Source organism: Lipotes vexillifer, unplaced genomic scaffold, assembly GCF_000442215.2.
Source record: "Lipotes vexillifer unplaced genomic scaffold, Lipotes_vexillifer_v1.1 scaffold717, whole genome shotgun sequence".
NCBI classification, from domain to species: domain Eukaryota; kingdom Metazoa; phylum Chordata; class Mammalia; order Artiodactyla; family Lipotidae; genus Lipotes; species Lipotes vexillifer.
Window position 1 is genome coordinate 1,397,253 of NW_006798707.1, and position 10,205 is coordinate 1,407,457.

Consider the following 10,205-nt stretch of genomic DNA (forward strand, 5'->3'; position numbering starts at 1 on the left):
TTTCTTGGCTCTTTGACTTGCTAAGGAATAAAGATCAAACAGTAGTAATAGGAAACCTGCCAGCTGGAATCCTGCTACCCTGTCCAGCAAAATGGCTTTCTTACCACTGGAAGATTGTGCCAACTCCTCCTCTCAAACGGTTCTTTCCTCAACCTTGATAGTTTCATCATGAGTATGTTTAGCCGAGGTCTTGAGAGGATCCTTCTGCAGAGCTCCATAGTTCTCTCTGTGTGTATCTCCATCCTTTCTGGCACTCTTCCCTGAAAATGTTAGCCACCTTGGCCTCCCTGAACTCCAAACTCTGTCTTCCCAATGCAGTGAGATTGTCAGGCTCTGTTTAGGTTTCCTCTTTCTACAAGGTGGCCTGAAAACACTTTCTAGGCTGTAAGCTGGGGTACTCATAGGATTCACTTCATTTGTTTACCTTCCTTCAGGGATCACTATCCTGTGCTGCCTGTTATCCAATGTCTGAAAATTGTTGCTTCATATATTTTGTCCAGTTTTCTAGATGATTGAGGCAGGAGGGTAAACGTGGTCCCTGTTAATACCATCATGGCCAGAAATGGAAGTTTTCCTAAGCAGTCTTATAAATTGTTATTTATAACTATGTTTTTCAGTGAGATTGTATGGGTGGTTTTTTAAAAAAAAAAATTCCTTAATTGTTTCTGGTATATCAAAATGTACTTTGCCCTCACTCTTTAATGATATTTTGGCTGGGGATAAAATTCTAGGTTTATAGGGAAGTCTTTTATCAGTCTTCACTGTTGTTTCATAGGTAATCTGTTTTTTTTTCCTCTCATCTCTGGTAGCTTTTTACAATTTTCTCTTTATCCTTAATGTTGTGTAAATATTCCTATAATGTGCTTCAGCATGTGTTTATTTTATTAGTACTAAAGGCTTATTTTTAAAATTTGGTGTCTAATGTCTTTCATCAATATTTTAAAATTTTATCTCTTGCATTTTCAAACACTGTTTCACCATCATTCTGTTTATTTTCTTCTAGAACTCTCATTATACATGTTGGAGCTCTCCATCTATCCTCCCTCTCTCTTAACTATATATATCCTTGTGTTTCTGTGCTGCATTCTGAGTAATTTATTCTCTCTTCAGTTATACCCAGTTTAGAGCTCTTACTAACGTCTTATTTTCACTGTCTTGTTTCTCTTAGTCCCAAACAAAACAGGCAAGGAGTTCCTTTGCTTGTCTTTGGAGAGTGTTTTGTCACTTTCTTCCCAAGCTTTCTCCAGTAATAAACAAGTGTCCTTATCAGACTCTCTAGTTTTTTTCACTTGCTCCAGAGTCTCTTCTCTCCCAGATGTAATAAACTTTGTAAAAACAAAGATTTCAATTCAGGGAGTTCCCTGCTGGTCCAGTGGTTAAGAATCTGCCGTCCAATGTAGGGGGCGCAGGTTCGATCCCTGGTTGGAGTACTAAGATCCCACATGCTGTGGGGCAACTAAGCCTGTGCTCCACAGCTACAGAGCCCACTTGCCACAACAAAGATCCCGTGTGCCAACTAAGAACTGATGCAGCCAAGTAAATAAATAAATAAACAAATAAATTTTTAAAAATAAAATAAATTCAAACTGAAAAGCCAGAGGTGAAGTGAAGGGAAGAAAAATAACACCTATGTTGGAAATCTTCGACTCTTACTGCTAAAAAATGAGGCATATGTCACAAAACTTGGGGTACAAAATCATGTTTTAGGTCCAACTTCCTATCTTCTGAGACTGGAGAGTCAGAGAAAAGGAGGGTTCAGTCTTCTCTGGATTGTTCCTGCTTCCCTTAACATTCCTATTCATCCTTTATTTACTTATTTATTTTTATAAATTTATTTATTTATTTATTTTGGCTGCATTGGGTCTTCGTTGCTGCACTCAGGCTTTCTCTTGTTGCGGCAAGCGGGGGTTACTCTTTATTGAGGTGCGCGGGCTTCTCATTGCAGTGGCTTCTCTTGCTGTGAAGCATGGGCTCTAGGCGCACTGGCTTCAGTAGTTGCAGCACATGGGCTCAGTAGTTGTGGCTCGCAGGCTCTAGAGCACAGGCTCAGTAGTTGTGGCGCACGGGCTTAGTTGCTCCGCAGCATGTGGGATCTTCCCGGACCAGGGCTTGAACCCACGTCCCCTGCGTTGGCAGGCAGATTCTTAACCACTGTGCCACCAGGGAAGCCCCGTATTCATCCTTTAAAACCCATGTCAGGCAGACATCACTCTTGTTCTCTGGGAAACTTTATGTACTAGTTTCCTATGGCTGCTGTAACAAGTTACCACAAACTTGGTGGATTAAAACCCCACAACTGGGGCTTCCCTGGTGGCGCAGTGGTTGAGAATCTGCCTGCCAATGCAGGGGACATGGGTTCGAGCCCTGGTCTGGGAATGATCCCACATGCCGCGGAGCAACTGGGCCCGTGAGCCACAACTACTGAGCCTGCGCGTCTGGAGCCTGTGCTCTGCAACAAGAGAGGCCGCGACAGTGAGAGTCCCGCGCACCGCGATGAAGAGTGGCCCCCACTTGCCACAACTAGAGAAAGCCCTCGCACAGAAACGAAGACCCAACACAGCCAAAAATAAATAAATTAATTAATTAATTAAAAAAAAAAAACCCCACAACTGTTTATTTTCTTACAGTTCTGGAGGCCAGATGTCTGAAACTGGTTTCACTGGTTTAAAGTTAAGGTGTCAGCATTCCTGGTTCCTTCTAGGGGCTCTAGGGAAGAATCCATTTCCTTTCCTTTTCTAGCTACTGGAGGCTGATTGCATTCCTGGGCATAAAGACAATCTCTTGCTTCAGTGGTTACATTTCTTTCTCTTCTGTAATCAAATTTCCCTCTGCCTCCCTCTTTTATGTGCACTTGTGATTACATTTAGGGCCTATCCTAATAATCCAGGATAATATCTCCATCTCAAAATGTTTAATTTAATCGCATCTGTAAAATACCTTTTGCCATATGAGGTGATATTCACAAATTCCAGGGATTAGGACATGGGTATCTTTGGGACCATTATTCAGCCTAGGACAGCTTCCCCTGTATCTTTCTTCTGTGAAGTCAATCAGGTCCTTCTCTATTCAGCCTATGGAACTTTATACATACTTCTGTTGTACTTGTTAAGTATTGGCACTTTTTTGTTTACACAGATATCTTCCTAAATAAATATGAGCTCTTTAAGGACAGGAACTTTGTCTTATTGATTTGTCTGCCTAGCATGGCACCTAGCACGTACTCTTACTAGCCAATAAATATTTGTTTAGTTAAATTGAATTTTGTTCTCTGATTCCAGCCTGGCTGTGAGCTGTGAAATAATGAAATCTTAGACTACTAATGCTACAAGGGATCTCCAAAGGCCTTTCCTTAAAGTCTGAATCTATGTTTTTTCAGGAAATAATTTTAGATTTAGGAAAGTTCTCCCTATTACTACAACAAAGGTAAATTCAGTAAATGAAGAGAAACAAAAGGGGCTTTAGCCCAGAAAAAGCTGTGGAATGACCTGATAATTATTTTAAACTCAAAACATCCCTGTGAAATAAAATAGGTATTAACTCTATGCCAGTAAAACACAGAGCAAAATAAATAATAAATAAATTCGATTTGAACATAATTGAATACAGTTGTGGAAATCTAATAATCTAAAAATTAATAAATCTAATTCTTAATTTAGATGAGCTGCTTTTTTCTTAATTTCCCAGTGCCCCTATTTATCATGTTTATTTTAGAAGTTGACTCAATTTCTTATGACATGACGTAGAGGTGTAGGGCAAATCATGTTCCCATTTCATAACTTAAACAATGAAGCTCAGAGGCCTAAGTTATGAGGCGATGTCTGGACAGGAATAAGCATGAGCTATGATGATGGTTACCACCCTTCAGCCTAATGATGAGCCAGGCTACCTGTATCAACATCACCTGGGCAGAATTTTAGGCATACAGATACTCAAGTCCTCCCCGGCCCCCAGATTCAGATTCAGGTGATTCAGGTAGGGTCCTGGGAAGGTGTATGTTTTAAAGCACCTCTCAGATGATTCACAAGTATCACGAAATCTAGGTTTCTCTTAGTTTGAGGTCCTATAGAAGTGTAAGTGCCAAGCTTGAGGCAAAGGAACATTTTTGTTCCTTTGATTATGTCTTCATTCTGAAAAGAGGCTCTTTTGGAAGAAAGAATCCACATCACATCCCTAGAAGAATGATCAGATTGGAGGTGTGACTGGTGAGTCGCACACTGAGGAAGAAAAGCTTTGAGCAAAAACCCAGCTGATTTTCTAATTGCCCTGATTTATGGAAACCAAGATCTGAAAGATTCTGGACAGTTTTATTGAGGTATGATTTTCACATCATAAGATTCACTCACTGTTAATTCAATGATTTTTAGTAAATGTATAGAGTTGTGCAACCAGCATGTCACAATCCAAGCTACAGTCCACTTGGGAGATGACGTCAGCAGGTCACTTGGGAAGCTTAGAAATTAGTCATATATATATGGGTATTCTAAAAGCATTGCCTTTCTTTATTCTACAATTATTTAATAAATTGTTTCTTTGTTAAATATTGTTTCTTTTTGGAATAAAAAATACGTACATGTGGCACAAAGTACAAAAGGCATAAACGGGCATACAAACAGTTTCCCTCCCACTCTGTCACCCAGCTACCTGGCTTCTATTCCCAATAAATTAGTTCTCGAGGTGGATTACTAACCTGAAATGAAAATCTTTAGGCAAATTAGGTTTCAAGTGAGAGTGGAGCATCCAATATTATCTTGGAGCTTGGGCAGAAGTGCTAGAGATAAATATAACTGTCATCCTGGTGATGTATTGGAAGCTCATCAATGGACATATTTTCTAAAGGATGGTGTAGAGAGAACAAAGAATATAACTTTGGACACATTGGCAGGCACATTAATAGTTAGGAGGGGGAAATTTCCTGGCTGTCCAGTGGTTAGGACTCGGCACTCTCACTGCCAGGGCCTCGCTTGGGTTTGATTACTGGTCAGGGAACTAAGATCTCACAAGCAGTGTGGTGCGGCCAAAAAAAAAAAAAAAAAAAAAGGAGGGAAGAACAGAACGTAAAGGAGAAAAAATTAGGACTTAAGCGAGAAATGAAATAAATTTGTGTTATGAAAAGTAACAGAGGAGTTTTAAGAACATGCTGTTCAGTGGTCCCAAATGCTAAAGAGGTCATGGAGAATGCTAAATGAGAAAGGGCTTTTGGAATAAAGGTTTATAATAAACTGAGTGTAAAGTTTCAATAGAGATAGAGATAGGATGGGATTCACAGTGTAGGAGATTGGGAAGACAATGGGATTTTCCTAATATACAAAGAGCTCTTACAAGCCAATAAGAAAAAGATGATCAACTTTTAAGAATGAGTAAAATCATTTTCACAAGTAGGCAAAGGTGTATGTAGCAGAATGTTCATTACAGCTTTATCTATAATAAATAATGTTAGAAATAACCTCAAAGTTCCCTGGTAGTTATTAAACATTGGCACATTTGGATAATGGAATACTCTACAGTAGTTAAAAAATTGTAGTGCTGTATGTGCTGCTGTGGAAAAAAGTGAAAAGAGTAAATCGAAAAAGATTATGTGGTATACACTTGCCTTTATTTTAAGTTATATACACATACATTAATATATACATAGAAAAAATAAATATGGAGAAATATATACCAAAGTCTTATTCTGGTGAATAAGGTAAGAGATTTTCACTTTCTATAGCAATTGTTAATTCACAATATTCGTAGGATTGTTGTGAGGATTAAGTGAATTAATATGTCATAAGGCAACTAAAACAGTGGAATATAGCACATACAAGCTACTATATAAAGTTACATTATACTATGTTATTTTTGAAATAGTTTGATTTGTTACAATAAGTATGATTTTTAAAGCAGAAAAAAAATGTGGTGAAAATGTAGGCAATATTTGAGCATTTTATTTTTTTATTTTTTGGCTGCACTGCTGCAGCATGTGGGATGTTATTTCCCCCACCAGGATTCGAATACACGCTCCCTGCATTGGAAGGGCAGAGTCTTAACCACTAGACTGCCAGGGAAGCCCACCCGAACATTTTCAACATGAATGAAAAGGGACTTCCCTGGAGATCCAGTGGTTAAGACTCCATGCTTCCAGGGCAGGGGGCACGGGGTGGGGAACGAGGTGCAGCCAAAAAAACAAACAAGAAAACCCTCAACCAACCGACCCCCCCCCCCAAAAAACAAAACCATGAATGAAAGGTTAAAAACAAAACGAGAACTTGAAGATGCCAATGGGTCCTCTGTGCAGATTTGAAAGGAGCTAGTTGAAAGGTAAAGGTTGATAATACTAAGAACCAGACAGAAGAGAATGGGAAACTGTAACAGTAGTATCAACTGATACTTAATGAATGTTTACCATGCACCAGGTGTTCAGTTGCTTTGGAGTCTACCTGGTGAACAGATTAATCTCGACAGGAGGAGAAGCATCCTTTCCTTGAGATTAGAACAAAGATTCTTAACCTCAACTCCCTGAAATTATATGCTAAATTTGGTGGGCAAATGCCTTTTAAAAATATCCGAAACAAGGTCCAGATTTCTAAAAGAGTGTTTGAGCCCTCTCTTTCAAAGGTGAAAGAATCAAGGAACGATAAAATTTTGATTTAAATTTTAAGGTGAAGAGATGGAAAATGAGGGAATTTTTGCCAGATAGCCTTCTATCAGTTAAATAGGATTAGAGATTCCTTTTAAGGACAGTGAGATTTGGTGATTATGACATTTCCAAGTACTGATGATTGATTCATCCTCCTCCCTCCACAATACGTGTCTAGGAGCAGGGTTAACTTCTTTTGGGCTCCTGGTTTGGTTTTCGAAGATCAATGGGCTCACCCACAATCTATCATTTTTTCTTTTCACCTCCTCGCAGTCAACCTAAATTCTTTCCAAACATCTTTTCAAGGAAGTCTTCTTTGATAAATCTTAACTGTTTCGGATTCTAGATATAGTTCTTACCAACTTTCGGTGAATAGCTTAATGCCTCTGATTCAGTATTTTTCCATTTGGCAACTATTACTGAATGAAAAATTCAATTTCTTAAGAGGATCAAAAGATATCTGTGAAAACCTCTTGAAAAGTTTTGGCTAACATCAGTACTATCCAATTACGAAGCGTTAACTATTCATTTTCAGTGTTAATGTGCCCAGTAATTTTTTTAAAGTTTTCTGAAGAATTGGTGTTCTGCGCAGTCTCACCCCCAAATACTGAAAGTGGGTGGGCGCTCCTCTCAGATTGAGGCTACGTCTTTCGCTCCTTTTGTCTTTGAGTCGGACTAGAACTGTCATGGCGCCTTCAAGAAGAGGGGGAAGGCCTTCCCGTCGCCCAGCAGAATCATCGGGGGCACCAGGACTGGACAGAGGGGTGGACAGAGAGACAGGCCCCAGTTGAGACGGAAAACACCGAAACCTCCAAGAGGTCTCAGCCGGACAGGCTCTAGGGGAGGAAACCGGGTTGAAGACTACCCCTGCGAGCGACCGTCTGCCCGGGGCACCGCCCACCCTGGCCGCCCTGTCCAATGGAAACCCAACGGCACTGCGGCACCGCCCATCTGTTGGTCCGGACGCCGCGAAGGCGGGGCCCGCAGTTCGGTTGCGCCGCGGAGCGCAGCTGTGAGCGAGTCTTTCTGATCCGGGGCCCCGGAACCCGAGCTGGAGCTGAAGCGCAGCCTGTGGGGAGCGGAGTCGGGAGGTAAGCACCGAGGGGACTGAGAGGGAGGGAAGGTTTCGGCTAAAGGACGAGACGATCGGCCTCCGCGGCCAGGACGGTGGGACCCCGGCAGGCGGGTGTCTGGAGGTGGCCCTGCTCACTCGGCAGCCAAGGCCCGGCCCGCTGGAGCCGAGAGTACACCTCGGCCCCACAGCCCCTGCCCGGCCCTCCCCGACCGTCCCTGAGCGGCGGCGGCAGCGCCCGGAATTCTGCGGGCGCGGGGCGAGAGGCCCCGGCGTTCGTGTCGAACTCGGGCTGACGAGAGGCGGGGCCGGCGGCGGCGGCGGGGGCGGGGGCGGCGGTCGCGGGCCCGGCGGCCTGCGGAAGCGCAGCGTCGGGGCCGCGCCAGCTCGCGGGGTCGGCGCGCCGACTGCGCGGGGGCGTGGCCTGCGCCCCTGACTGCGCCGCGGGGCTGGCCTTTGGTGAGGTGGCTGCGGCTCGCTGCAGGGCTGGCCCCGGGGCCCGACGGTCCCTCGCCGACAGCGGACTAGGCGACCTGTTGGAGTGTGAAATTCCTCCCCCAGCTTGCTTGTTCTGCAGGTCTCAGGCCTTCTTTGGTCCGCTGAAGGTGAGGGCGGGCGAGAGGCCTGTGAGCTGTTGCTGAGGAGTTGAAATGCTGAGAAGCTGCAGCCCCAAAAATGAAAAACTTTGCAGGATAAAACTTTGTAACGATTTAGCTACACTGCACGGAAGTGAACACTAGGCATCTCGGGGTGGCGAGGAGATTCCCTTGAGGGGCGTCAATGGCCTTTTCCATATGTGATCTCATTTAAACCTCTGAACGACCGACCCTGAGACAAAAACTCCAGTGTTGCCATCAGCAGGGGGAGTGCTGGGGGATCTTGGGCATTGCCTTCATTTTGCCTACGGGGGGGAGAGATTGGGGAGGGAGAAGGCAAGCACATTCGAAGAGCATCTATGACTGGTGAAGGTTTGGCATCTCTTGCGGTGCCCTGCTGTGGATTAATTGTGCCCTGGGTCCATAAATTTCTTTAGAGCCCATTGGCTACAGGCTTCCTGTATTAGAATTCCACTGGTATTTCTTATAATGTAGCTGGAAACTTAACTTAGCTGTTCAGATTAAGGATGCATTCTATAAATAAAGTAACCCATATGAACTTTCTTACCATTTTTTTTAAGCTACTTTTCAGGTAGGTTACTAAGACTGGTTGATTGAAATCTATGCTAGGCAAGGACCGAGAAAAAAACATAGGCGAAATAACATCTTGCCAGATTTTCTCTGTAGTGCTTTGTTTGCCCTCTGATATTTACTGGAATGTCATCTAATAAAATCTCCTGGCTTGGGTTAAACACAGTGTAGGTTGGGGGCAGAGATGGGCAGAAGGGGGCATCTGAGGGTTCTAAAAAGAAATGAGGGCTTTTCAGAAGGTTGGTGTTGATCAGAAGCGTCTGTATTTTGAACTGACTTACTGGAGCAAATGTACTTTACAGGATATCATTTTCATCCTGGCGAGCACTCCCTTGAGCCCAGCACACATCAGGTTCCAACTTCTTCACGGCCTTCGTTCTTAGAGATATGGGATAACATTCAGGGATTGTCCTGTGATTCTTAAGTTAGTGACATTTAGCTTTTGAGGATTCTTTTTCTTTAAGTAGCCATGTCAACGTATAATACTATAGTTAGTATAAAATGTTATACTATATAGTGCTTTTTCCTATAATGGCTGTGTCTTGAGTTATTTGTACTTGCAAGGAATACCTATGTCAGAGGATGGAGGCTTTGAGCCATGTGAATGAAATGAAAACTGGAAGCTTAAAGTCTTAGCTCTGCCTTAAATTTGCGGCTTTATGAGTGTGGGCGTCTTATTTATTTTGTTCACTATTGTATCTCAAGCACCTAGCTCAGTGCTTGGCCTGCAGTAAGTGCTTAATAAACATTGGTTGAATGAGTGAATGAAAAAAAAAGTGTTGCTAATACCCACCCATTTGCCACATTCACATCACAGGGAGGGTGAGGTCATCAGGGATGAAGTCACTAGCCACTGCCAGTCACCTGGCCCAAGGGTAGCCTCATCATGGACTGGCAGGCTTGTTCTGTGCATAGGAGAGATGGACAGTGAATGCCAAGGTTAGTTCAAGTAGAATAAATCAGCTGAGGGTTTCAGCTGAATAAATTGGTTGAGAGTGCTACAGTTGTAGATCTAGAGCTGGTTCAGTGGAACATTTGGGGGTCTGGAGTCATCTGTTCCGAATAGTGCCCATGTACCTTGGTTCTTGAGCACAGTGCAAGAGGTAGGTGAGGATTCACAGAGAAGGCTATCGGGTAAGTGTTTGCTGAGAAGGAATGAGGCCCCTGATTTTGCTGTTCATTTGGACCTTACTAAACACGGGTTGTACTACCGTAAATCTTGTGCTTGCCACTCCTGGGTGAGTCATTATTTTTTAAGTGATAAAATATGTTTATTAACATAATTAAGCATAGCAGCATATTCTTTTTTTTTTTTTTTTTTTTTTTTTTT

General features: G+C 42.8%; 1 protein-coding gene across 1 annotated transcript in view; it reads left to right on the forward strand.

The window, feature by feature from the left end:
- The first annotated feature begins 7,566 nt into the window (after positions 1-7,566).
- Positions 7,567-10,205, forward strand: part of NRBP1 (nuclear receptor binding protein 1) — an 11,365-nt gene continuing 8,726 nt past the window's right edge. The window contains exon 1 of the mRNA XM_007470842.1: positions 7,567-7,707. The gene's annotated coding sequence lies outside the window, so the exon portion shown is untranslated. The remainder of the gene's footprint in view (positions 7,708-10,205) is intronic.